Source organism: Dama dama, chromosome 8, assembly GCF_033118175.1.
Source record: "Dama dama isolate Ldn47 chromosome 8, ASM3311817v1, whole genome shotgun sequence".
Taxonomy (NCBI): Eukaryota; Metazoa; Chordata; class Mammalia; order Artiodactyla; family Cervidae; genus Dama; species Dama dama.
In genome coordinates this window covers 67,214,276-67,236,917 of record NC_083688.1, presented here as the reverse complement: position 1 = coordinate 67,236,917, position 22,642 = coordinate 67,214,276, and positions in this window count along the sequence as shown.

Below are 22,642 nucleotides of genomic sequence, written 5' to 3'. Positions count from 1 at the left end.
TGTGTGAAAAACATGAAGAGCCTGAAAAGGTGTGAAAAATATGAAGAGCTTCTAAAGGTGTGAAAAATATGAGAAGCATGAAACGGTCTAAAAAATAGGAGGAGCCTGAAACTGTGATCAAAAACTTGAAGAGCCTGAAAAGGTGTGAAAAATATGAAGAGCTTCAAAAGATGTGAAAAATATGAAGAGCTTCAAAAGGTGTCAAAAATATGAGAAGCATGAAACGGTCTGAAAAATAGGAGGAGCATGAAGCGGTGTTGAAAAACATGAAGAGCTTGAAAAGCTGTGAATAATATGAAGAGCTTCAAAAGGTGTCAAAAATATGAGAAGCATGAAACGGTCTGAAAAATAGGAGGAGCATGAAGCGGTGTTGAAAAACATGAGGAGCCAGAGAACTTGTGAAAAATATGAAGAGCTTCAAAAGGTGTCAAAAATATGAGGAGCATGAAACGGTCTGAAAAATAGGAGGAGCATGAAGCGGTGTTCAAAAACATGAAGAGCCTGAAAAGGTGTGAAAAATATGAAGAGCTTCAAAAGGTGTCAAAAATATGAGGAGCATGAAACGGTCTGAAACATGGGAGGAGCAAGAAGTAGTGTTGAAAAAAATGAAGAGCCTGAAAAGGTGTGAAAAATATGACGAGCTTCAAAAGGTGTGAAAAACATGAGGAGCATGAAACGGGCTGAAAAATAGGAGAAGCATGAAGTGGTGTTGAAAAACATGAAGAGCCTGAAAAAGTGTGAAAAATATGAAGAGCTTCAGAAGGTGTGAAAAATATGAAGAGCTTCAACAGGTGTCAGAAATTAGATGAGCATGAAACGGTCTGAAAAATTGGAAGAGCAAGAAGTAGTGTTGAAAAAAATGAAGAGCCTGAAAAGGTGTGAAAAATATGAAAAGCTTCAAAAGGTGTCAAAAATATGAGGAGCATGAAACGGTCTGAAAAATAGCAGGAGCATGAAGCGGTGTTGAAAAACATGAAGAGCTTGAAAAGGTGTGAAAAATATGAAGAGCTTCAAAAGGTGTCAAAAATATGAGAAGCATGAAACGGTCTGAAATATAGGAGGAGCATGAAGCGGTGTTGATAAACATGAGGAGACAGAGAACTTGTGAAAAATATGAAGAGCTTCAAAAGGTGTCAAAAATATGAGGAGCATGAAACGGTCTGAAAAATAGGGGGAGCATGAAGCGGTGTTGAAAAACATGAAGAGCCTGAAGGTGTGAAAAATATGAAGAGTTTCAAAAGGTGTCAAAAATATGAGGAGCATCAAACGGTCTGAAAAATAGGTGGAGCATGAAGCGGTGTTGAAAAATATGAAGAGCCTGGAAAGGTGTGCAAAAGATGAAGAGCTTCAAAAGGTGTGAAATATATGAAGAGCTTCAAAAGGTGTCAAAATGAGATGAGCATGAAACGGTGTGAAAAATAGGAGGAGCATGAAATGCTGTTGAAAAAAATGAAAAGCCGGAAAGGTGTGGAAAATATTCAGAGCTTCAAAATGTGTCAAATATATGAGGAGCATGAAACGGTCTGAAAAATAGGAGGAGCATGAAACGGTGATTAAAAACATGAAGAGCCTGAAAAAGTGTGAAAAATATGAAGAGCTTCAAAAGGTGTGAAATACATGAGGAGCATGAAACGGTCTGAAAAATAGGAGGAGCATGAAGCGGTGTTCAAAAATATGAAGAGCCTAAAAAGTTGTGAGAAATATGAAGAGCTTCAAAAGGTGTCAAAAATGAGATGAGCATGAAACGGTCTGAATATAGGAGGAGCATGAAGGGGTGTTGAAAAACATGAAGAGCCTAAAAAGTTGTGAAAAATATGAAAAGCTTCAAAAGGTGTGAAATACATGAGGAGCATGAATCCGTCTGAAAAATAGGAGGAGCATGAAGCGGTGTTGAAAAACATGAAGAGCCTGAGGTGTGAAAAATATGAAGAGCTTCAAAAGGGGTCAAAAATGAGATGAGTATGAAACGGTCTGAAAAATAGGAGGATCATGTAACGGTGTTGAAAAACATGAAGAGCCTGAAAGGTGTGAAATATATGAAGAGCTTCTAACAGTGTCAAAAATATGAGGAGAATGAAAGCGTCTCAAAAGTAGAAGGAGCATAAAGCTGTGTTGAAAAACATGAAGAGCCTGAAAAGGTGTGAAAAATATGAAGAGCTTCTAAAGGTGTGAAAAATATGAGGAGCATGAATCCGTCTGAAAAATAGGAGGAGGATGAAGCGGTGTTGAAAAACATGAAGAGCCTGAGGTGTGAAAAATATGAAGAGCTTCAAAAGGTGTCAAAAATATGAGGAGCATGAAACGGTCTGAAAAATAGGAGGATCAGGAAGCAGTGTTCAAAAACATGAAAAACCTGAAAAGGTGTTGAAAAACATGAAGAGCTTCAAAAGGTGTCAAAAATATGAGGAGCATGAAACGGTCTGAAAAATAGGAGGATCATGAAGCGGTGTTCAAAAACATGAAAAACCTGAAAAGGTGTGAAAAATATGAAGAGCTTCAAAAAGTGTCAAAAATATGAGGATCAAGAAACGTTCTGAAAAATAGGAGGAGCATGAACCAGTGTTCAAAAACATGAAGAGCCTGAAAATGTGTGATGAATATGAAGAGCTTCAAAGGTGTGAAATGCATGAGGAGCATGAAACTCTCTGAAAAATAAGAGGAGCATGAAGGGGGGTTCAAAAATTTGAAGAGCCTGAAAATTTGTTAAAAACATGAAAAGCTTCAAAAGGTGTCAAAAATGAGATGAGCATGAAAAGGTCTTAAAAATAGGAGGATCATAAAACGGTGTTGAAAAACATGATGAGCCTGAAAAGGTGTGAAAAATATGAAGAGCTTCAAAAGGTGTCAAAAATGAGATGAGCATGAAACGGTCTGAAAAATAAGAGGAGCATGAAGCGGTGTTCAAAAACATGAAGAGCCTGAAAAGGTGTGAAAAATATGAAGAGCTTCAAAAGGTGTCAAAAATATGAGGAGCATGAAACGGTCTGAAAAATAGGAGGAGGATGAAGCGGTGTTCAAAAACATGAAGAGCCTGAAAAGTTGTGAAAAATATGAAGAGCTTCAAAAGGTGTCAAAAATATGAGAAGCATGAAACGGTCTGAAAAATAGGCGGAGCATGAAGCGGTGTTGAAAAATATGAAGAGGCTGAAAAGGTGTGAAAAATATGAAGAGCTTCAAAAGGTGTGAAATACATGAGGAGCATGAAACGGGCTGAAAAATAGGAAAAGCATGAAGTGGTGTGGAAAAAGATGAAGAGCCTGAAAATGTGGGAAAATATGAAAACCTTCAATTTGTGTGAGATCCATGAGGAGCATGAAACTCTCTGAAAAATAGGAGGAGCATGAAGCTGTGTTCAAAAACATGAAGAGCCTGAAAAGTTGTGAAAAATATGAAAAGCTTCAAAAGGTGTTAAAAATGAGATGAGAATGAAACGTTCTGAAAAATAGGAGGATCAAGAAACGGTGTTGAAAAACATGAAGAGCCTGAAAACGTGTGAAAAATATGAAGAGCTACAAAAGGTGTCAAAAATGAGATGAGCATGAAACGGTCTGAAAAATAGGAGGAGCGTGAAGTGGTGTTCAAAAATATGAAGAGCCTGAAAAGGTGTGAAAAATATGAAGAGCTTCAAAAGGTGTGAAAAATATGAGGAGGATGAAACGGTCTGAAAAATAGAAGTGGCATGAAATGGTGTTCAAAAACTTGAAGAGCTGAAAAGGTGTGAAAAATATGAAGAGCTTCAAAAGGTGTGAAATACATGAGGAGCATGAAACGGTCTGAAAATTAGGAGAAGCATGAAGTGGTGTTGACAAACATGAAGAGGTTGAAAAGCTGTGAAAAATATGAAGAGCTTAAAAAGGTGTCAAACATATGAAGAGCATGAAACCGTCTGAAAAATAGGAGGATCATGAAGCAGTGTTCAAAAACATGAAGAGCCTGAAAATGTGTGAAAAATATTTACAGCTTCAAAAGGTGTCAAAAACATGAGAAGCATAAAACTCTCTGAAAAATAGGAGGAGCCTGAAGCGGAGTTCAAATACATGAAGAGCCTGAAATGCTGTGAAAAATATGAAGAGCTTCAAAAGGTGTCAAAAATATGAGGAGCATAAAACTCTCTGAAAAATAGGACGAGCATGAAGCGGTGTTGAAAAACATGAAGAGCCTGAAAAGGTGTGAAAAATATGAAGAGCTTCAAAAGGTGTCAAAAATATGAGGAGCATGAAACGGTCTGAAAAATAGGAGAGGCATGAAATTGTGATGAAAAACATGAAGAGCCTGAAAAGGTGTGAAATATATGAATAGCTTCAAAAGGTGTAACAAATATGAGGACCATGAAATGGTTTGAAAAATAGGAAGAGCATGAAACGGTGTTCAAAATCATGAAGAGCCTGAAAAGGTGTGAAAAATATGAAGAGCTTCAAAATGTGTGAAAACTATGACGTGCATGAAATGTCTGAAAAATAGGAGGAGCATGAAGCGGTGTTGAAAAACATGAATAGCCTGAAACGTTGTGAAAAATATGAAGAGCTTCAAAACGTGTCAAAAATATGAGGAGCATGGAACGGTCTCAAAAATAGGAGGAGCATGAAGGTGTGTTCAAAAACAGGAAGAGCCTGAAAAGGTGTGAAAAATATGAAGAGCTTGAAAAGGCGTGAAAAATATGAGGAACATGAAACGGTCTGAAAAATAGAAGCAGCATGAAACGGTGTTGAAAAACATGAAGAGCCTGAAAACGTGTGAAAAATAGGAAGAGCTTCAAAAGCTGTGAAAACTATGAAGAGCTTCAAAGGTGTCAAAAATGAGATGAGCATGAAACGGTCTGAAAAATAAGAGAAGCAGGAAGTGGTGTTGAAAAACATGAAGAGACTGCAAAGGTGTAAAAAATATGAAGAGCTTCAAAAGGTGTCAAAAATATGAAGAGGATGAAATGGTCTGAAAAATAGGAGGATCATGAAGCGGTGTTCAATAACATGAAGAGCTTGAAAAGGTGTGAAAAATATGAAGAGCTTCAAAAGGTGTCAAAAATATGAGAAGCATGAAACGGTCTGAAAAATAGGAGGAGCCTGAAACTGTGATCCAAAACTTGAAGAGCCTGAAAAGGTGTGAAAAATATGAAGAGCTTCAAAAGGTGTCAAAAATATGAGGAGCATGAAACGGACTGAAAAATAGGAGGAGCATGAAGTTGTGTTGAAAAACATGAAGAGCCTGAAAGGGTGTGAAATTTAGGAAGAGCTTCAAAAGGTGTCAAAAATATGAGGAGCATGAAACGGTCTGAAAAATAGGAGGAGCATGAAGTGGTGTTGAAAAACATGAAGAGCCTGAAAAGGGTTGAAAAATATGAAGAGCTTTAAAAGGTGTCAAAAATATGAGGAGCATGAAAAGGTCTGAAAAATAGGAGGAGCAAGAAGTGGTGTTGAAAAACATGAAGAGCCTGAAAGGGTGTGAAAATTATGAAGAGCTTCAAAAGGTGTGAAATACATGAGGAGCATGAAACGGGCTGAAAAATAGGAGAAGCATGAAGTGGTGTGGAAAAATATGAAGAACCTGAAAAGGTGTGAAAAATATGAAGAGCTTCAAAAGTTGAGAAATAGATGAGAGGCATGAAACTCTCAGAAAAATAGAAGGAGCATGAAGCGGTGTTCAAAAACATGAAGAGCCTGAAAAAGTGTGAAAAATATGAAGAGCTTCAAAGGTGTGAAAAATATGAGGAGCATGAAACGGCCTGAAAAATAGAAGCAGCATGAAACGGTGTTGAAAATTATGAAGAGCCTGAAAAGATGTGAAAAATATGAAGAGCTTCAAAAGGTGTGAAATTCATGAGGAGCATGAAACGATCTGAAAAATATGAGAAGCATGAAGTGGTGTGGAACAACATGAAGAGCCTGAAAAGGTGTGAAAAATATGAATAGCTTCAAAAGGTGTGAAATTCATGAGGAGCATGAAACCTTTCTGAAAAATATGAGAAGCATGAAGTGGTGTGGAAAAACATGAAGAGCCTGAAAAGGTGTGAAAAATATGAAGAGCTTCAAAAGGTGTTAAAAATATGAAGAGCATGAAACGGTCTGAAAATTTGGAGGAGCATGAAACGGTCTGAAAAATGGGAGGAGCATGAAACGGTTTTCAAAAACATGAAGAGCCCGAAAAGGTGTGAAAAATATGAAGAGCTTCAAAAGGTGTGAAAAATATGAAGAGCTTCAAAAGGTGTCAAAAATTAGATGAGTATGAAACGGTCTGAAAATTTGGAGGAGCAAGAAGTAGTGTTGAAAAAAATGAAGAGCCTGAAAAGGTGTGAAAAATATGAAAAGCTTCAAAAGGTGTCAAAAATATGAGGAGCATGAAACACTCTGAAAAATAGCAGGAGCATGAAGCGGTGTTGAAAAACATGAAGAGCTTGAAAAGGTGTGAAAAATATGAAGAGCTTCAAAAGGTGTCAAAAATATGAGAAGCATGAAACGGTCTGAAAAATTGGAGGAGCATGAAGCGGTGTTGAAAAACATGAGGAGCCAGAGAACTTGTGAAAAATATGAAGAGCTTCAAAAGGTGTCAAAAATGAGATGAGCATGAAACGGTCTGAAAAATAGGAGGAGCATGAACCTGTGTTGAAAAACATGAAGAGTCTGAAAAGGTGTGAAAGATATGAAGAGTTTCTAAAGATGTCAAAAATATGAGGAGCATGAAACGGTCTGAAAAATAGGAGGAGCATGAAGTGTTGTTGAAAAACATGAAGAGCCTGAAAGGGTGTGAAAATTATGAAGAGTTTCAAAAGGTGTCAAAAATATGAGGAGAATGAAAAGGTCTGAAAAATAGCAACAGCATGAAGCGGTGTTCAAAAACATGAAGAGCCTGAAAAGGTGTGAAAAATATGAAGAGCTTCAAAAGGTGTCAAAAATATGAGGAGCATGAAACGGTCTGAAACATAGGAGGAGCAAGAAGTAGTGTTGAAAAAAATGAAGAGCCTGAAAAGGTGTGAAAAATATGACGAGCTTCAAAAGGTGTGAAAAACATGAGGAGCATGAAACGGGCTGAAAAATAGGAGAAGCATGAAGTGGTGTTGAAAAACATGAAGAGCCTGAAAAAGTGTGAAAAATATGAAGAGCTTCAGAAGGTGTGAAAAATATGAAGAGCTTCAACAGGTGTCAAAAATTAGATGAGCATGAAACGGTCTGAAAAATTGGAGGAGCAAGAAGTAGTGTTGAAAAAAATGAAGAGCCTGAAAAGGTGTGAAAAATATGAAAAGCTTCAAAAGGTGTCAAAAATATGAGGAGCATGAAACAGTCTGAAAAATAGGTGGAGCATTAAGCGGTGTTGAAAAATATGAAGAGCCTGGAAAGGTGTGCAAAATATGAAGAGCCTCAAAAGGTGTGAAATATATGAAGAGCTTCAAAAGGTGTCAAAATGAAATGAGCATGAAACGGTCTGAAAAATAGGAGAAGCATGAAGCGGTGTTGAAAATCATAAAGAGCCTGATAAGTTGTGAAAAATATGAAGAGCTTCAAAAGCTGTGAAATACATGAGGAGCATGAAACAGGCCGAAAAATAGGAGACGCATGAAGTGGTGAGGAAAAACATGAAGAGCCTAAACAGTTGTGAGAAATATGAAGAGCTTCAAAAGATGTGAAATACATGAGGAGCATGAAACTCTCTGAAAAATAGGAGAAGCATGAAGCGGTGTTCAAAAATATGAAGAGCCTAAAAAGTTGTGAGAAATATGAAGAGCTTCAAAAGGTGTCAAAAATGAGATGAGCATGAAACGGTCTGAAAATAGGAGGAGCATGATACGGTGTTGAAAAACATGAAGAGCCTAAAAAGTTGTGAAAAATATGAAAAGCTTCAAAAGGGGTCAAAAATGAGATGAGCATGAAACGGTCTGAAAAATAGGAGGATCATGTAACGGTGTTGAAAAACATGAAGAGCCTGAAAAGGTGTGAAATATATGAAGAGCTTCTAACAGTGTCAAAAATATGAGGAGAATGAAAGCGTCTGAAAAATAGGAGGAGCATGAAGCTGTGTTGAAAAACATGAAGAGCCTGAAAAGGTGTGAAAAATATGAAGAGCTTCTAAAGGTGTGAAAAATATGAGGAGCATGAATCGGTCTGAAAAATAGGAGGAGCATGAAGTGGTTTTGAAAAACATGAAGAGCCTGAACATGTGAAAAATATGAAGAGCTTCAAAAGGTGTGAAATACATGAGGAGCATGAAACGGTGTTCAAAAAGATGCAGAGACCGAAAAGGTGTGAAAAATATGAAGAGCTTCAAAAAGTGTCAAAAATTAGATTAGAATGAAAGGGTCTGAAAAATAGGAGGAGCCTGAAGTGGTGTTGAACAACATGAAGAGCCTGAAAAGCTGTGAGAAATATGAAGAGCTTCAAAAATATGAAAATTATGAAGAGCTTCAAAAGGTGTAAAAAATATGAAGAGCTTCAAAAGGTGTCAAAAATGAGGTGAGCATGAAACTGTCTGAAAAATAGGAGGAGCATGAAGCGTTGTTGAAAAACATGAAGAGCCTGAAAAGCTGTGAGAAATATGAAGAGCTTCAAAAGGTGTCAAAAATATGAGGAGCATGAAACGGTCTGAAAAATAGGAGGAGCATGAAGCGGTGTTCAAAAACAGAAGAGCCTGAAAAGGTGTGAAAAATATGAAGAGCTTCAAAAGGTGTCAAAAATATGAGGAGCATGAAACGGTCTGAAAAATAGAAGGAGCATGAAGCTGTGTTCAAAAACATGAAGAGCCTGAAAAGGTTTGAAAAATATGAAGACCTTCAAGAGGTGTCAAAAATATGAGGAGCTTGAAACGATCTGAACAATAGGACCATTATGAAACGGTGTTACAAAACATGAAGAGCCTGAAAAGGTGTGAAAAATATGAAAAGCCTCAAAACGTGTCAAAAATATGAGGAGCATGAAACGATCTGAAAAATAGCAGGAGCATGAAGCGGTGTTTAAAACATGAAGAGTCTGAAACCGTGTGAAAATATGAAGAGCTTCAAAAATATGAAAAATATGAAGAGCCTGAAAAGGTGTGAAAAATATGAAAAGCTTCAAAAGGTGTCAAAATTATGAGGAGCATGAAACGGTCTGAAAAATAGGAGGAGCATGAAGTGGTGTTGAAAAACATGAAGAACCTGAAAAAGTGTGAAAAATATGAAGAGTTTCAAAAGGTGTCAAAAATATGAGGAGCATGAAACGGTCTGAAAAAAAGGAGGAGCATGAAACGGTCTGAAATAGAGGAGGAGCATGAAGTGATGTTCAAAAACATGAAGAACCTGAAAAGGTGTGAAAAATATGAAGAGCTTCAAAAATATGAAAAATATGAAGAGCTTCAAACGCTGTGACAAATATGAAGAGCTTCAAAGGGTGTCAAAAATGAGATGAGCATGAAACGGTCTGAAAAATAGGAGGAGCATGAAGCGCTGTTGAAATAATGAAGAGCCTGAAAACGTGTGAAAAATATGAAGAACTTCAAAAGGTGTGAAAAATATGAGGTGCATGAAACGGTCTGAAAAATAGGAGGAGCATGAAGCGGTGTTGAAAACATGAAGAGCCTGAAAAGGTGTGAAAAATATGAAGAGCTTCAAAAGATGTGAAAAACATGAAGAGCTTCAAAAGGTGTCAAAATGAGATGAGCATGAACCCGTCTGAAAAATAGGAGGACCATGAAGCGGTGTTGAAAGACATGAAGAGCCTGAAAAGGTGTGAGAAATATGAAGAGCTTCAAAAGGTGTCAAAAATATGAGGAGCATGAAACGGTCTGCAAAAAAGTAGGAGCATGAAGTGATGTTGAAAAACTTGAAGGGCATGAAAAGGTGTGAAAAATATGAAGAGGTTCAAAGGTGTGAAATACATGAGGATCATGAAACGGTTTGAAAAATTGGAGGAGCATGAAACAGAGTTGGAAACATGAAGAGCCTGAAAAGGTTTGAAAAATATGAAGAGCTTCAAATGGTATCAAAAATATGAGGAGCATGAAACGGTCTGAAAAATAGGAGGAGCATGAAACGATCTTCAAAAACATGAAGGCCTGAAAAGGTGTGAAAAATATGAGGAGCTTCGAAAGATGTGAAAAATATGAAGAGCTTCAAAATGTGTCAAAAATGAGATGAGCATGAAACGGTTTGAAAAATAGGAGGAGCATGAATTTGTGTTGAAAAACATGAAGAGGCTGAAAAGGTGTGATATATATGAGGAGCTTAAAAAGGTGTCAAAAATATGAGGAGCATGAAACGATCTGAAAAATAGGAGGTGCATGAAGTGGTGTTGAAAAACATGAACAGCCTGAAAAGGTGTGAAAAATATGAAGAGCTTGAAAAGGTGTCAAAAATATGAGGAGCATGATAAGGTCTGAAAAATAGGAGAAGCATGAAACGGTGTTCAAAAACATGAAGACATTGAAATGGTGTGAAAATTCTGAAGAGCTTCAAAAGGTGTGAAATACATGAGGAGCACGAAACAGTCTGAAATATAGGAGGAACATGAAGTGGTGTTGAAAAACATGAAGAGCCTGAAGAGGTGTGAAAAATATGAAGAGGTTCAAAGGTGTGAAATACATGAGGATAATGAAACGGTTTGAAAAATTGGAGGAGCATGAAGCAGAGTTCGAAAACATGAAGAGCCTGAAAATGTTTGAAAAATATGAAGAGCCCAAAAGGTGTCAAAAATATGAGGAGCATGAAATGATCTGAAAAATAGGAGGAGCATGAAGCGGTGTACAAAAACATGAAGAGCCTGAAAAGGTGTGAAAAATATGAAAAGCTTCAAAATGTGTTAAAAATATGAGGAGCGTGAAACGGTCTGAAAAATTGGAGGAGCATGAAACGGTGTTCAAAAACATGAAGAGCCTGAAAAGGTGTGAAAAATATGAAGAGCTTCAAAAGGTGTGAAAAATATGAAGAGCTTCAAAAGGTGTCAAAAATTAGATGAGCAAGAAAAGGTCTGAAAAACAGGAGGAGCATGAAGTGGTGTTGAAAAAATGAAGAGCCTGAAAAGGTGTGAAATATATGAAGAGCTTCAAAAGGTGTGAAAAATATGAAGAGCTTCAAAAGGTGTCAAAAATATGAGGAGCATGAAACGGTCTGAAAAATAGGAGGAGCATGAAAGGTGTTCAAAAACATAAAGTGCCTGAAAAGGTGTGAAAAATATGAAGGGCTTCAAAAGGTGTGAAAATAAGAAGAGCTTCAAAAGATGTCAAAAATATGAGGAGCATGATGAGGTCCGAAAAATAGGATGAGCATGAAGAGGTGTTGAAAACATTAAGAGCCTGAAAAGGGGGGAAATATATAAAGAGCTTGAAAAGATGTCAAAAATATGAGGAGCATGAAACGGTGTGAAAAATAGGAGAAGCATGAAGTTATGTTGAGAAAACTGAAGAGACTTAAAAGGTGTGAAAAAAATGAAGAGCTACAAAAGATGTGAAATATATGAGGAGCATGAAATGATCTGAAAAATAGGAGGAGCATGAAATGGTGTTGAAAAACATGAAGAGCCTGAAAAGCTGTGAAAATTATGAAGACCTTCAAAATGTGTCAAAAAAAAAGGAGGAGCATGAAATGGTGTTCAAAAACATGAAGAGCCTGAAAAGGTGTGAAAAATATGAAGATCTTCAAAATGTGTCAAAATTATGAGGAGCATGAAACGGTCTGAAAAATAGGAGGAACATGAAGCACGGTTGAAAAACATGAAGAGCCTGAAAAGGTGTGAAAAATATGAAGAGCTTCAAAAGGTGTCAAAAATATGAGGAGCATGAAACAGTCTGAAAAATAGGAGGAGCATGAAGCGGTGTTGAAAAACATGAAGAGCCTGAAAAGGTGTGAAAAATATGAAGAGCATTAAAAGGTGTCAAAATAATGAGGAGCATGAAACGGTCTGTAAAAAATGAGGAGTATGAAGCGGTGTTGAAAACATGAAAAGCCTGAAAATGTGTGAAAAATATGAAGAGCTTCCAAAGGTGTCAAAAACATGAATAGCTTCCAAATGTGTCAATATTGAGAGGAGCATGAAGCGGTGTGACAAATAGGAGGAGCATGAAGCGGTGTGCAAAAAGATGAAGAGCCTGAAAATGTGTGAAATATATGAAGAGCTTCAAAAGGTGTCAAATATATGAGGACAATGAAACGGTCTGAAAAATAGGAGGAGCATGAAGTGGTGTTGACAAACATGAAGAGCTGAAAAGCTGTGAAAAATATGAAGAGCTTTAAAAGGTCTCAAATGTATGCGGAGCATGAAATTTTTGGAAAAATAGGAGGAGCATGAAACGTTGTTCAAAACATGAAGAGCCTCAAAAGGTGTGAAAAATATAAAGAGCTTCAAAAGGTATCAAAAATATGAGGAGCATGAAACGGTCTGAAAAATAGGAGGAGCATGATGTGGTGTTCAAAAACATGAAGAGCCTGAAAAGGTGTGAAAAATATGAAGAGCTTCAAAAGGTGTCAAAAATATGAGGAGCATGAAACAGTTTGTAATATAGGAGGAGAATGAAGCGGTGATTAAAAACATGAAGAGCCTGAAAAGGTGTGGAAAATATGAAGATCTTCAAAACGTGTCAAAATTATGAGGAGCATGAAACGCTCTGAAAAATAGGAGGAGCATGAAGCGGTGTTGAAAACATGAAGAGCCTGAAAAGGTGTGAAAAATATGAAGAGCTTCAAAAGGTGTCAAATCTATGAGGAGCATGAAACAGCCTGAAAATTGGAAGAGCAGAAATGGTTCTGAAAAAGATGAAGAGCATGAAAATGTGTGAAAAATATGAAGAGCTTCAAAAGGTGTCAAAAATATGAGGAGCATGAAATGGTCTGAAAAATAGGAGGAGCATGAAGCAGTGTTCAAAAACATGAAGAGTTTTAAAAAGTGTGAAATATATGAAGAGCTTCAAAAGGTGTCAAAAATAGGAGGAGAATGAAACTGTCTGAAATATAGGAGGAGCATGAAGCCGTGTTCAAAAACATGAACAGCATGAAAAGGTGTGAAAAATATGAAGAGCTTCAAAACGTGTCAAAAATGTGAGGAGCATGAAACGGACTGAAAAATGGAAGGAGCAGGAAGTGGTGTTGAAAAACTTGAAGAGCCTGAAAACGTGTGAAAATATGAAGAGCTTCAAAGGGTGTCAAAAATATGAGGAGCATAAAATGGTCTGAAAAATAGGAGGAGCATGAAGTGGTGTTGAAAAACATGAAGAGCTTGAAAAGGTGTGAATATTATGAAGAGCTTCAAATTGTGTCAAAAATATGAGGAGCATGAAACAGCCTTGAGATTGGAAGAGCACGAAAAGGTTCTGAAACAGATGAAGAGAATGAAAAGGTGTGAAAAATATGAAGAGCTTCAAAAAGTGTCAAAAATATGAGGAGCATGAAACGGTCTGAAAAATAGGAGGAGCATGATGTGGTGTTCAAAAACATGAAGAGCCTGAAAAGGTGTGAAAAATATGAAGAGCTTCAAAAGGTGTCAAAAATATGAGGAGCATGAAACAGTTTGTAATATAGGAGGAGAATGAAGCGGTGATTAAAAACATGAAGAGCCTGAAAAGGTGTGGAAAATATGAAGATCTTCAAAACGTGTCAAAATTATGAGGAGCATGAAAAGCTCTGAAAAATAGGAGGAGCATGAAGCGGTGTTGAAAACATGAAGAGCCTGAAAAGGTGTGAAAAATATGAAGAGCTTCAAAAGGTGTCAAATCTATGAGGAGCATGAAACAGCCTGAAAATTGGAAGAGCAGAAATGGTTCTGAAAAAGATGAAGAGCATGAAAATGTGTGAAAAATATGAAGAGCTTCAAAAGGTGTCAAAAATATGAGAAGCATGAAACGACTGAAAAATAGGAGGAGCATGAAGAGGTGTTGAAAAACATGAAGAGCCTGAAAAGGTGTGGAAAATATGAAGAGCTTCAAAAGGTGTCAAAAATATGAGAAGCATGAAACGGTCTGAAAAATAGGAGGAGCTTGAAACGGTGTTAGAAACATGAAGAGCCTGGAAAGGTGTGAAAAATATGAAGAGCCTCAAAACGTGTCAAATATATGAGGAGCATGAAACGGACTAAAAAATAGGAGGAGCTTGAAACGGTGTTAAAAAACATGAAGAGCATGGAAAGGTGTGAAAAATATGAAGAGCCTCAAAACGTGTCAAATATATGAGGAGCATGAAACGGTCTGAAAAATAGGAGGAGCATGAAGCGGTGTTGAAAAACATGAAGAGCCTGAAAACATGTGAAAAATATGAAGAGTTTCAAAAGGTGTGAAAAATATGAAGAGTTTCAAAAGGTGTAAAAAATGAGATCAGCATGAAACGGTCTGAAAAATAGGAGGAGCATGAAACAGTCTGAAAAATTGGAGGAGCATGAAACGGTCTGAAAAATAGGAGGAGGATGAAGTGGTGTTGAAAAACATGAAGAGCCTGCATGGGTGTGAAAAATAGGAGGAGCTTCAAAACCTGTCAAAATATGAGGAGCCTGAAAAGGTTTGAAAAATAGGAGGAGCATGAAGTGGTGTTGAAAAACATGAAGAGCCTGAAAAGGTGTGAAAAATATGAAGAGCTTCAAAAGGTGTGAAAAATATGAGGAAAATGAAACGGTCTGAAAAATAAGAGGAGCATGAAACGGTCTGAAAAATAGGAGGAGCATGAAACGGTGTCCAAAAACATGAAGAGCCTGAAAGGTTTCAAAAATATGAAGAGCTTCAAAGGCTGTCAAGTATATGAGGAGCATGAAACGTTCTGAAAAATAGGAGGAGCATGAAACTGTCTGAAAAATAGGAGGAGCATGAAAAGGTGTTGAAAAACATGAAGAGCCTTAAAAGGTGTGAAATATAGAAGGAGCTTCAAAAGTTGTCAAAAATATGAGGAGCATTAAACAGTCTGAAAAATAGGAGGAGCATGAAGCTGTGCTCAAAAACATGACGAAGCTGAAAAGGTGTGAAAAATATGAATAGCTTCAAAAGGTGTGAAAAATGAGAGGAGCATGAAACAGTCTGAAAAATAGGAGGAGCATGAAGCGGTATTCAAAAACTTGAAGAGCCTGAAAAGGTTTGAAAAATATGAAGAGCTTTATAGGTGTGAAAAATATGAAGAGCTTCAAAAGGTGTCAAAAATGAGATGAGCATGAAACGGTCTGAAAAATAGGAGGAGCATGAAGTGGTGTTGACAAATATGACGAGCCTCAAAAGTTGTGAAAAATATGAAGAGCTTCAAAAGGTTTCAAAAATATGAGGAGCATGAAACGGTCTGAAAAATAGGAGGAGCATGAAATCGTGTTCAAATACATGATGAGACTGAAAAGGTGTGAAAAATATTAAGAGCTTCACTAGGTGTGAAATAGATGAGGAACATGAAACGGTCTGAAAAATAGGAGGAGCATGAAGGTGTGTTCAAAAATCTGAAGAGCCTGAAAAGGTGTGAAAAATATGAAGAGCTTCAAAAGGTGTCAAAAATATGAGGAACATGAAAAGGCCTGAAAATTAGGAGAAGCATGAAGCGGTGTTCAAAATCATGAAGAGCCTTAAAAGGTGTGAATAATATTAAAAGTTTCAAAAGCTGTCAAAAACATGAGGAGCATGAAACGGTCTGAAAATTAGGAGGGGCATGAAACGGTGTTCAAAAATATGAAGAGCATGAAAAGGTGTGAAAAACATGAAGAGCTTCCAAAATTGTTAAAAATATGAGGAGCATGAAACGGTCTGAAAAATAGAAGGAGCATGAAGCGGTCGGAAAAATAGGAGGAGCATGAAGCGGTGTTCAAAAACATGAAGAGCCTGAAAAGTTGTGAAAAATGTGAAGAGTTTAAAAGGTGTCAAAATATGAGGAGCATGAAAAGTTCTGAAAAATAGGAGGAGCATGAAGCTGTGCTCAAAAACATGAATAGCCTGAAAAGGTGTGAAAAGTATGAAGAGCTTCAAAAGGGGTGAAAAATGTGAGGAGCATGAAATGGTCTGAAAAATAGGAGGAGCATGAAGTGGTGTTCAAAAACTTGAAGAGCCTGGAAAGTTGTGAAAAATATGAAGAGCCTCAAAACGTGTCAAATATATGAGGAGCATGAAACGGTCTGAAAAATAGGAGGAACATGAAGCGGTGTTGAAAAACATGAAGAGCCTGAAAACGTGTGAAAAATATGAAGAGTTTCAAAAGGTGTGAAAAATATGAAGAGCTTCAAAAGGTGTAAAAAATGAGATGAGCATGAAACGGTCTGAAAAATAGGAGGAGCATGAAACGGTCTGAAAAATTGGAGGAGCATGAAACGGTGTTCAAATACATGAAGAGCCTGAAAAGTTGTGAAAAATATGAAGAGCTTCAAAAAGTGTGAAATACATGAGGAGCATGAAACGGTCTGAAAAATAGGAGGAGCATGAATCGGTGTTGAAAACATGAAGAGCATGAAAAGGTGTGAAAAAACTGAAGATTTTCAAAAGGTGTCAAAAATATGAGGAGCATGAAATTGTCTGAAAAATAGGAGGAGCATGAAGTGGTGTTGAAAAACATGAAGAGCCTGAAAAGGTGTGAAAAATACGTAGAGCTTCAAAAGGTGTGAAAAATATGAGGAGCATGAAATGGTCTGAAAAATAGGAGGAGCATGAAGCGGTGTTCAAAAACATGAAGAGTCTGAAAAGGTGTGAAATATATGAAGAGCTTCAAAAGGTGTCAAAAATATGAGGAGCATGAAACGGTCAGAAAAATATGAGCATCATGAAGTGGTGTTGAAAAACATGAAGAGCTTCAAATGTGTGAAAAATATGAAGAGCTTCAAAAGGTGTGAAAAATATGAAGAGCTTCAAAAGCTGTCAAAAATGAGCTGAGCATGAAACGGACTGAAAAATAGAAGAAGCATGAAGTGGTGTTGAAAACATGAAGAGCCTGAATACGTGTGAAAAATATGATGAGCTTCAAAAGGTGTCAAAAATACGAGGAGCATGAAACGGTCTGAAAAATAGGAGGATCATGAAGCGGTGTTGAAAAACATGAAGAGCCTGAAAGGTGTGAAAAATATGAATAGCTTCAAAAGGTGTCAAAAATATGAGGAGCATGAAACGGTCTGAAAAATAGGAGGAGCATGAAACGGTGTTCCAAAACATGAAGAGCCTGAAAAGGTGTGAAAAATATGAAGAGCTTCAAAAGGTGGCAAAAATATGAGGAGCATGAAACGGTCTGAAAAATCCGAGGAGCATGAAACTGTGTTCAAAACATGAAGAGCCTGAAAAGGTGTGAAAAATATGAAGAGTTTCAAAAGGTGTCAAAATATGAGGAGCATTAAACGGTCTGAAAAATAGGAGGAGCATGAAACGGTGTTCAAAAACATGAAGAGCATGAAAAGGTGTGAAAAATATGAAGAGTTTCAAAAGGTGTCAAAGCAATAAGGAGCATGAAACGGCCTGAAAAATAGGAGAAGCATGAAACGGTCTGAAAAATAGGAGGAGCATGAAGCGGTGTTTAAACACCTGAGGAGCATGAAAAGATGTGAAAAATATGAAGAGTTTCAAAAGGTGTCAAAACTATGAAGAGCATGAAACGGCCTGAAAAATAGGAGGAGCATGAAACGGTCTGAAAAATTGGAGGACCATGAAGCGGTGTTGAAAAACCTGAAGAGCCTGAAAAGGCGTGAAATATCTGAAGAGCTTCAAAAGGTGTCAACAATAGGAGGAGCATGAAAAGGTCTGAAAAATAGGAGGAATATGAAGCGGTGTTGAAAAACCTGAAGAGCATAAAAAGGTGTGAAAAATACGAAGAGTTTCCAAAGGTGTCAAAACTATGAAGAGCATCAAACGGCCTGAAAATAAGGAGGAGCATGAAACGGTCTGAAAAATAGGAGGAGCAGGAAGCGGTGTTGAAAAAGCTGAAGAGCAAAAAAGGTGTGAAAAATACGAAGAATTTCCAAAGATGTCAAAACTATGAAGAGCATGAAACGGCCTGAAAAATAGGAGGATCATGAAACGGTCTGAAAAATAGCAGGAGCATGAATCGGTGTTGAAAAACATGAAGAGCATGAAAATGTGTGAAAAATATGAAGAGCTTCAAAAGGTGTCAAAAATATGAGGAGCAAGAAACGGCCTGAAAAATAGGAGGCTCATGAAGCCATGTTCAAAAACATGAAGAGCCTGGAAAGGTGTGAAAAATATGAAGAGCTTCAAAAGGTGTGTAATATATGAGGAGCATGAAACGGTCTAAAAAATAGGAGGAGCATGAAGCAGTGTTGATAAACATGAAGAGCCTGGAAAGGTGTGCCATATATGAAGAGCTTCAAAAGGTGTCAACAATATGAGGAGTATGAAATGGTCTGAAAAAGAAGTGGAGCCTGAAGGGGTGGACGAAAACATGAAGACGCTGAAAAGGTGTGAAAAATATGAAGAGCTTCAAAAGGTGTCAAACATATGAGAACTATGAAACGTTCTGAAAAATAGGAGGAGCATGAAGCGGTTTTGAAAAACATGAAGAGATTGAAAACGTGTGAAAAATATGAAGAGCTGCAAAAGGTGTGAAAAATATGAGGAGCATGGAACGTTCTGAAAAATAGGAGGAGCATGAAATGTTGTTCAAAAACCTGAAAAGCCTGAAAAGGTGTGAAATATATGAAGAGCTTCAAAAGGTTTCAAAAATATGAGGAGCATGAAACTGTCTGAAAAAATCGGAGGAACATGAAAGTGTGTTCCAAATTGTGAAGAGCCTGAAAAGGTGTGAAAAATATGAAGAGCTTCAAAAGATGTGAAAAATATGAAGAGCTTCAAAAGCTGTCAAAAATGAAATGAGCATGAAACGGTCTGAAAAATAAGAGGAGCATGAATAGGTGTTCTAAAACATGAAGAGCCTGAACAGGTGTGAAACATATGAATAGCTTCCAAAGGTGTCCAAAATGAAATGAGAATGAAACGGTCTGAAAAATAGGAGGAGCATGAAGCGGTGTTCAAAAACATGAAGAGTCTGAAAAGGTGTGAAATATATGAAGAGCTTCAAAATGTGTCAAAAATGAGATGAGCATGAAACGGTCTGAAAAATAGGAGGAGCATGTAGTGGTGTTGAAAACATGAAGAGCCTAAAAAAGTGTGAAATATATGAAGAGCTTCAAAAGGTGTCAAAAATATGAGGAGCATGAAACGGTCAGAAAAATATGAGCATCATGAAGCGGTGTTGAAAAACATGAAGAGCTTGAAATGTGTGAAAAATATGAAGAGCTTCAAAAGGTGTGAAAAATATGAAGAGCTTCAAAAGCTGTCAAAAATGAGCTGAGCATGAAACGGACTGAAAAATAGAAGAAGCATGAAGTGGTGTTGAAAACATGAAGAGCATGAAAAGTTGTCAAAAATATGAAGAGATTCAAATGGTGTCAAAAATATGAGGAGCATGAAACGGCCTGAAAAATAGGAGGAGCATGAAGCGGTGTTGAAAAACATGAAGAGCATGAAAAGTTGTCAAAAATATGAAGAGATTCAAATGGTGTCAAAAATATGAGGAGCATGAAACGGCCTGAAAAATAGGAGGAGCATGAAGCGGTGTTGAAAAACATGAAGAGCATGAAAAGTTGTCAAAAATATGAAGAGATTCAAATGGTGTCAAAAATATGAGGAGCATGAAACGGCCTGAAAAATAGGAGGAGCATGAAGCGGTGTTCAAAAACATGAAGAGACTGAAAGGGTGTGAAAAATATGTAGAGTTTCAAAATGTGTGAAAAATATGAGGAACAAGAACGGTCTGAAAAATAGGAGGAGCATGAAGCGGTGATCAAAACATGAAGAGCCTGAAAAGGTGTGAAATATATGAAGAGCTTCAAATCGTGTCAAATATGAGGAGCATGAAACGTTCTGAAAAATAGGAGGAGCATGAAGCGGTGTTGAAAATCATGAAGTGCCTGAAAAGGTGTGAAATATATGAAGAGCTTCATATCGTGTCAAATATCAGGAGCATGAAACGGTCAGAAAAATAGGAGGAGCATGAAGCCGTGTTCAAATACATGAAGAGCCTGAAAAGGTGTGAAAAATATGAAGAGTTTCAAAAGGTGTCAAAATATGAGGAGCATTAAACGGTCTGAAAAATAAGAGGAGCATGAAACGGTCTGAAAAATAGGAGGAGCATGAATCGGTGTTGAAAAACATGAAGATCCTGAAAAGGTGTGAAAAATATGAAGAGCTTCAAAAGGTGTCAAAACTATGAGGAGCATGAAACGGTCTGAAAAATAGGAGGAGCATGAAGCCGTGTTCAAAAACATGAAGAGCATGAAAAGGTGTGAAAAATATGAAGAGTTTCAAAAGGTGTCAAAGCAATAAGGAGCATGAAACGGCCTGAAAAATAGGAGAAGCATGAAACGGTCTGAAAAATAGGAGGAGCATGAAGCGGTGTTTAAACACCTGAGGAGCATGAAAAGATGTGAAAAATATGAAGAGTTTCAAAAGGTGTCAAAACTATGAAGAGCATGAAACGGCCTGAAAAATAGGAGGAGCATGAAACGGTCTGAAAAATTGGAGGACCATGAAGCGGTGTTGAAAAACCTGAAGAGCCTGAAAAGGCGTGAAATATCTGAAGAGCTTCAAAAGGTGTCAACAATAGGAGGAGCATGAAAAGGTCTGAAAAATAGGAGGAATATGAAGCGGTGTTGAAAAACCTGAAGAGCATAAAAAGGTGTGAAAAATACGAAGAGTTTCCAAAGGTGTCAAAACTATGAAGAGCATCAAACGGCCTGAAAATAAGGAGGAGCATGAAACGGTCTGAAAAATAGGAGGAGCAGGAAGCGGTGTTGAAAAAGCTGAAGAGCAAAAAAGGTGTGAAAAATACGAAGAATTTCCAAAGATGTCAAAACTATGAAGAGCATGAAACGGCCTGAAAAATAGGAGGAGCATGAAACGGTCTGAAAAATAGCAGGAGCATGAATCGGTGTTGAAAAACATGAAGAGCATGAAAATGTGTGAAAAATATGAAGAGCTTCAAAAGGTGTCAAAAATATGAGGAGCAAGAAACGGCCTGAAAAATAGGAGGCTCATGAAGCCATGTTCAAAAACATGAAGAGCCTGGAAAGGTGTGAAAAATATGAAGAGCTTCAAAAGGTGTGTAATATATGAGGAGCATGAAACGGTCTAAAAAATAGGAGGAGCATGAAGCAGTGTTGATAAACATGAAGAGCCTGGAAAGGTGTGCCATATATGAAGAGCTTCAAAAGGTGTCAACAATATGAGGAGTATGAAATGGTCTGAAAAAGAAGTGGAGCCTGAAGGGGTGGACGAAAACATGAAGACGCTGAAAAGGTGTGAAAAATATGAAGAGCTTCAAAAGGTGTCAAACATATGAGAACTATGAAACGTTCTGAAAAATAGGAGGAGCATGAAGCGGTTTTGAAAAACATGAAGAGACTGAAAACGTGTGAAAAATATGAAGAGCTGCAAAAGGTGTGAAAAATATGAGGAGCATGGAACGTTCTGAAAAATAGGAGGAGCATGAAATGTTGTTCAAAAACCTGAAAAGCCTGAAAAGGTGTGAAATATATGAAGAGCTTCAAAAGGTTTCAAAAATATGAGGAGCATGAAACTGTCTGAAAAAATCGGAGGAAGATGAAAGTGTGTTCCAAATTGTGAAGAGCCTGAAAAGGTGTGAAAAATATGAAGAGCTTCAAAAGATGTGAAAAATATGAACAGCTTCAAAAGCTGTCAAAAATGAAATGAGCATGAAACGGTCTGAAAAATAAGAGGAGCATGAATAGGTGTTCTAAAACATGAAGAGCCTGAACAGGTGTGAAACATATGAATAGCTTCCAAAGGTGTCCAAAATGAAATGAGAATGAAACGGTCTGAAAAATAGGAGGAGCATGAAGCGGTGTTCAAAAACATGAAGAGTCTGAAAAGGTGTGAAATATATGAAGAGCTTCAAAATGTGTCAAAAATGAGATGAGCATGAAACGGTCTGAAAAATAGGAGGAGCATGTAGTGGTGTTGAAAACATGAAGAGCCTAAAAAAGTGTGAAATATATGAAGAGCTTCAAAAGGTGTCAAAAATATGAGGAGCATGAAACGGTCAGAAAAATATGAGCATCATGAAGCGGTGTTGAAAAACATGAAGAGCTTGTAATGTGTGAAAAATATGAAGAGCTTCAAAAGGTGTGAAAAATATGAAGAGCTTCAAAAGCTGTCAAAAATGAGCTGAGCATGAAACGGACTGAAAAATAGAAGAAGCATGAAGTGGTGTTGAAAACATGAAGAGCATGAAAAGTTGTCAAAAATATGAAGAGATTCAAATGGTGTCAAAAATATGAGGAGCATGAAACGGCCTGAAAAATAGGAGGAGCATGAAGCGGTGTTGAAAAACATGAAGAGCATGAAAAGTTGTCAAAAATATGAAGAGATTCAAATGGTGTCAAAAATATGAGGAGCATGAAACGGCCTGAAAAATAGGAGGAGCATGAAGCGGTGTTGAAAAACATGAAGAGCATGAAAAGTTGTCAAAAATATGAAGAGATTCAAATGGTGTCAAAAATATGAGGAGCATGAAACGGCCTGAAAAATAGGAGGAGCATGAAGCGGTGTTCAAAAACATGAAGAGACTGAAAAGGTGTGAAAAATATGTAGAGTTTCAAAATGTGTGAAAAATATGAGGAACAAGAACGGTCTGAAAAATAGGAGGAGCATGAAGCGGTGATCAAAACATGAAGAGCCTGAAAAGGTGTGAAATATATGAAGAGCTTCAAATCGTGTCAAATATGAG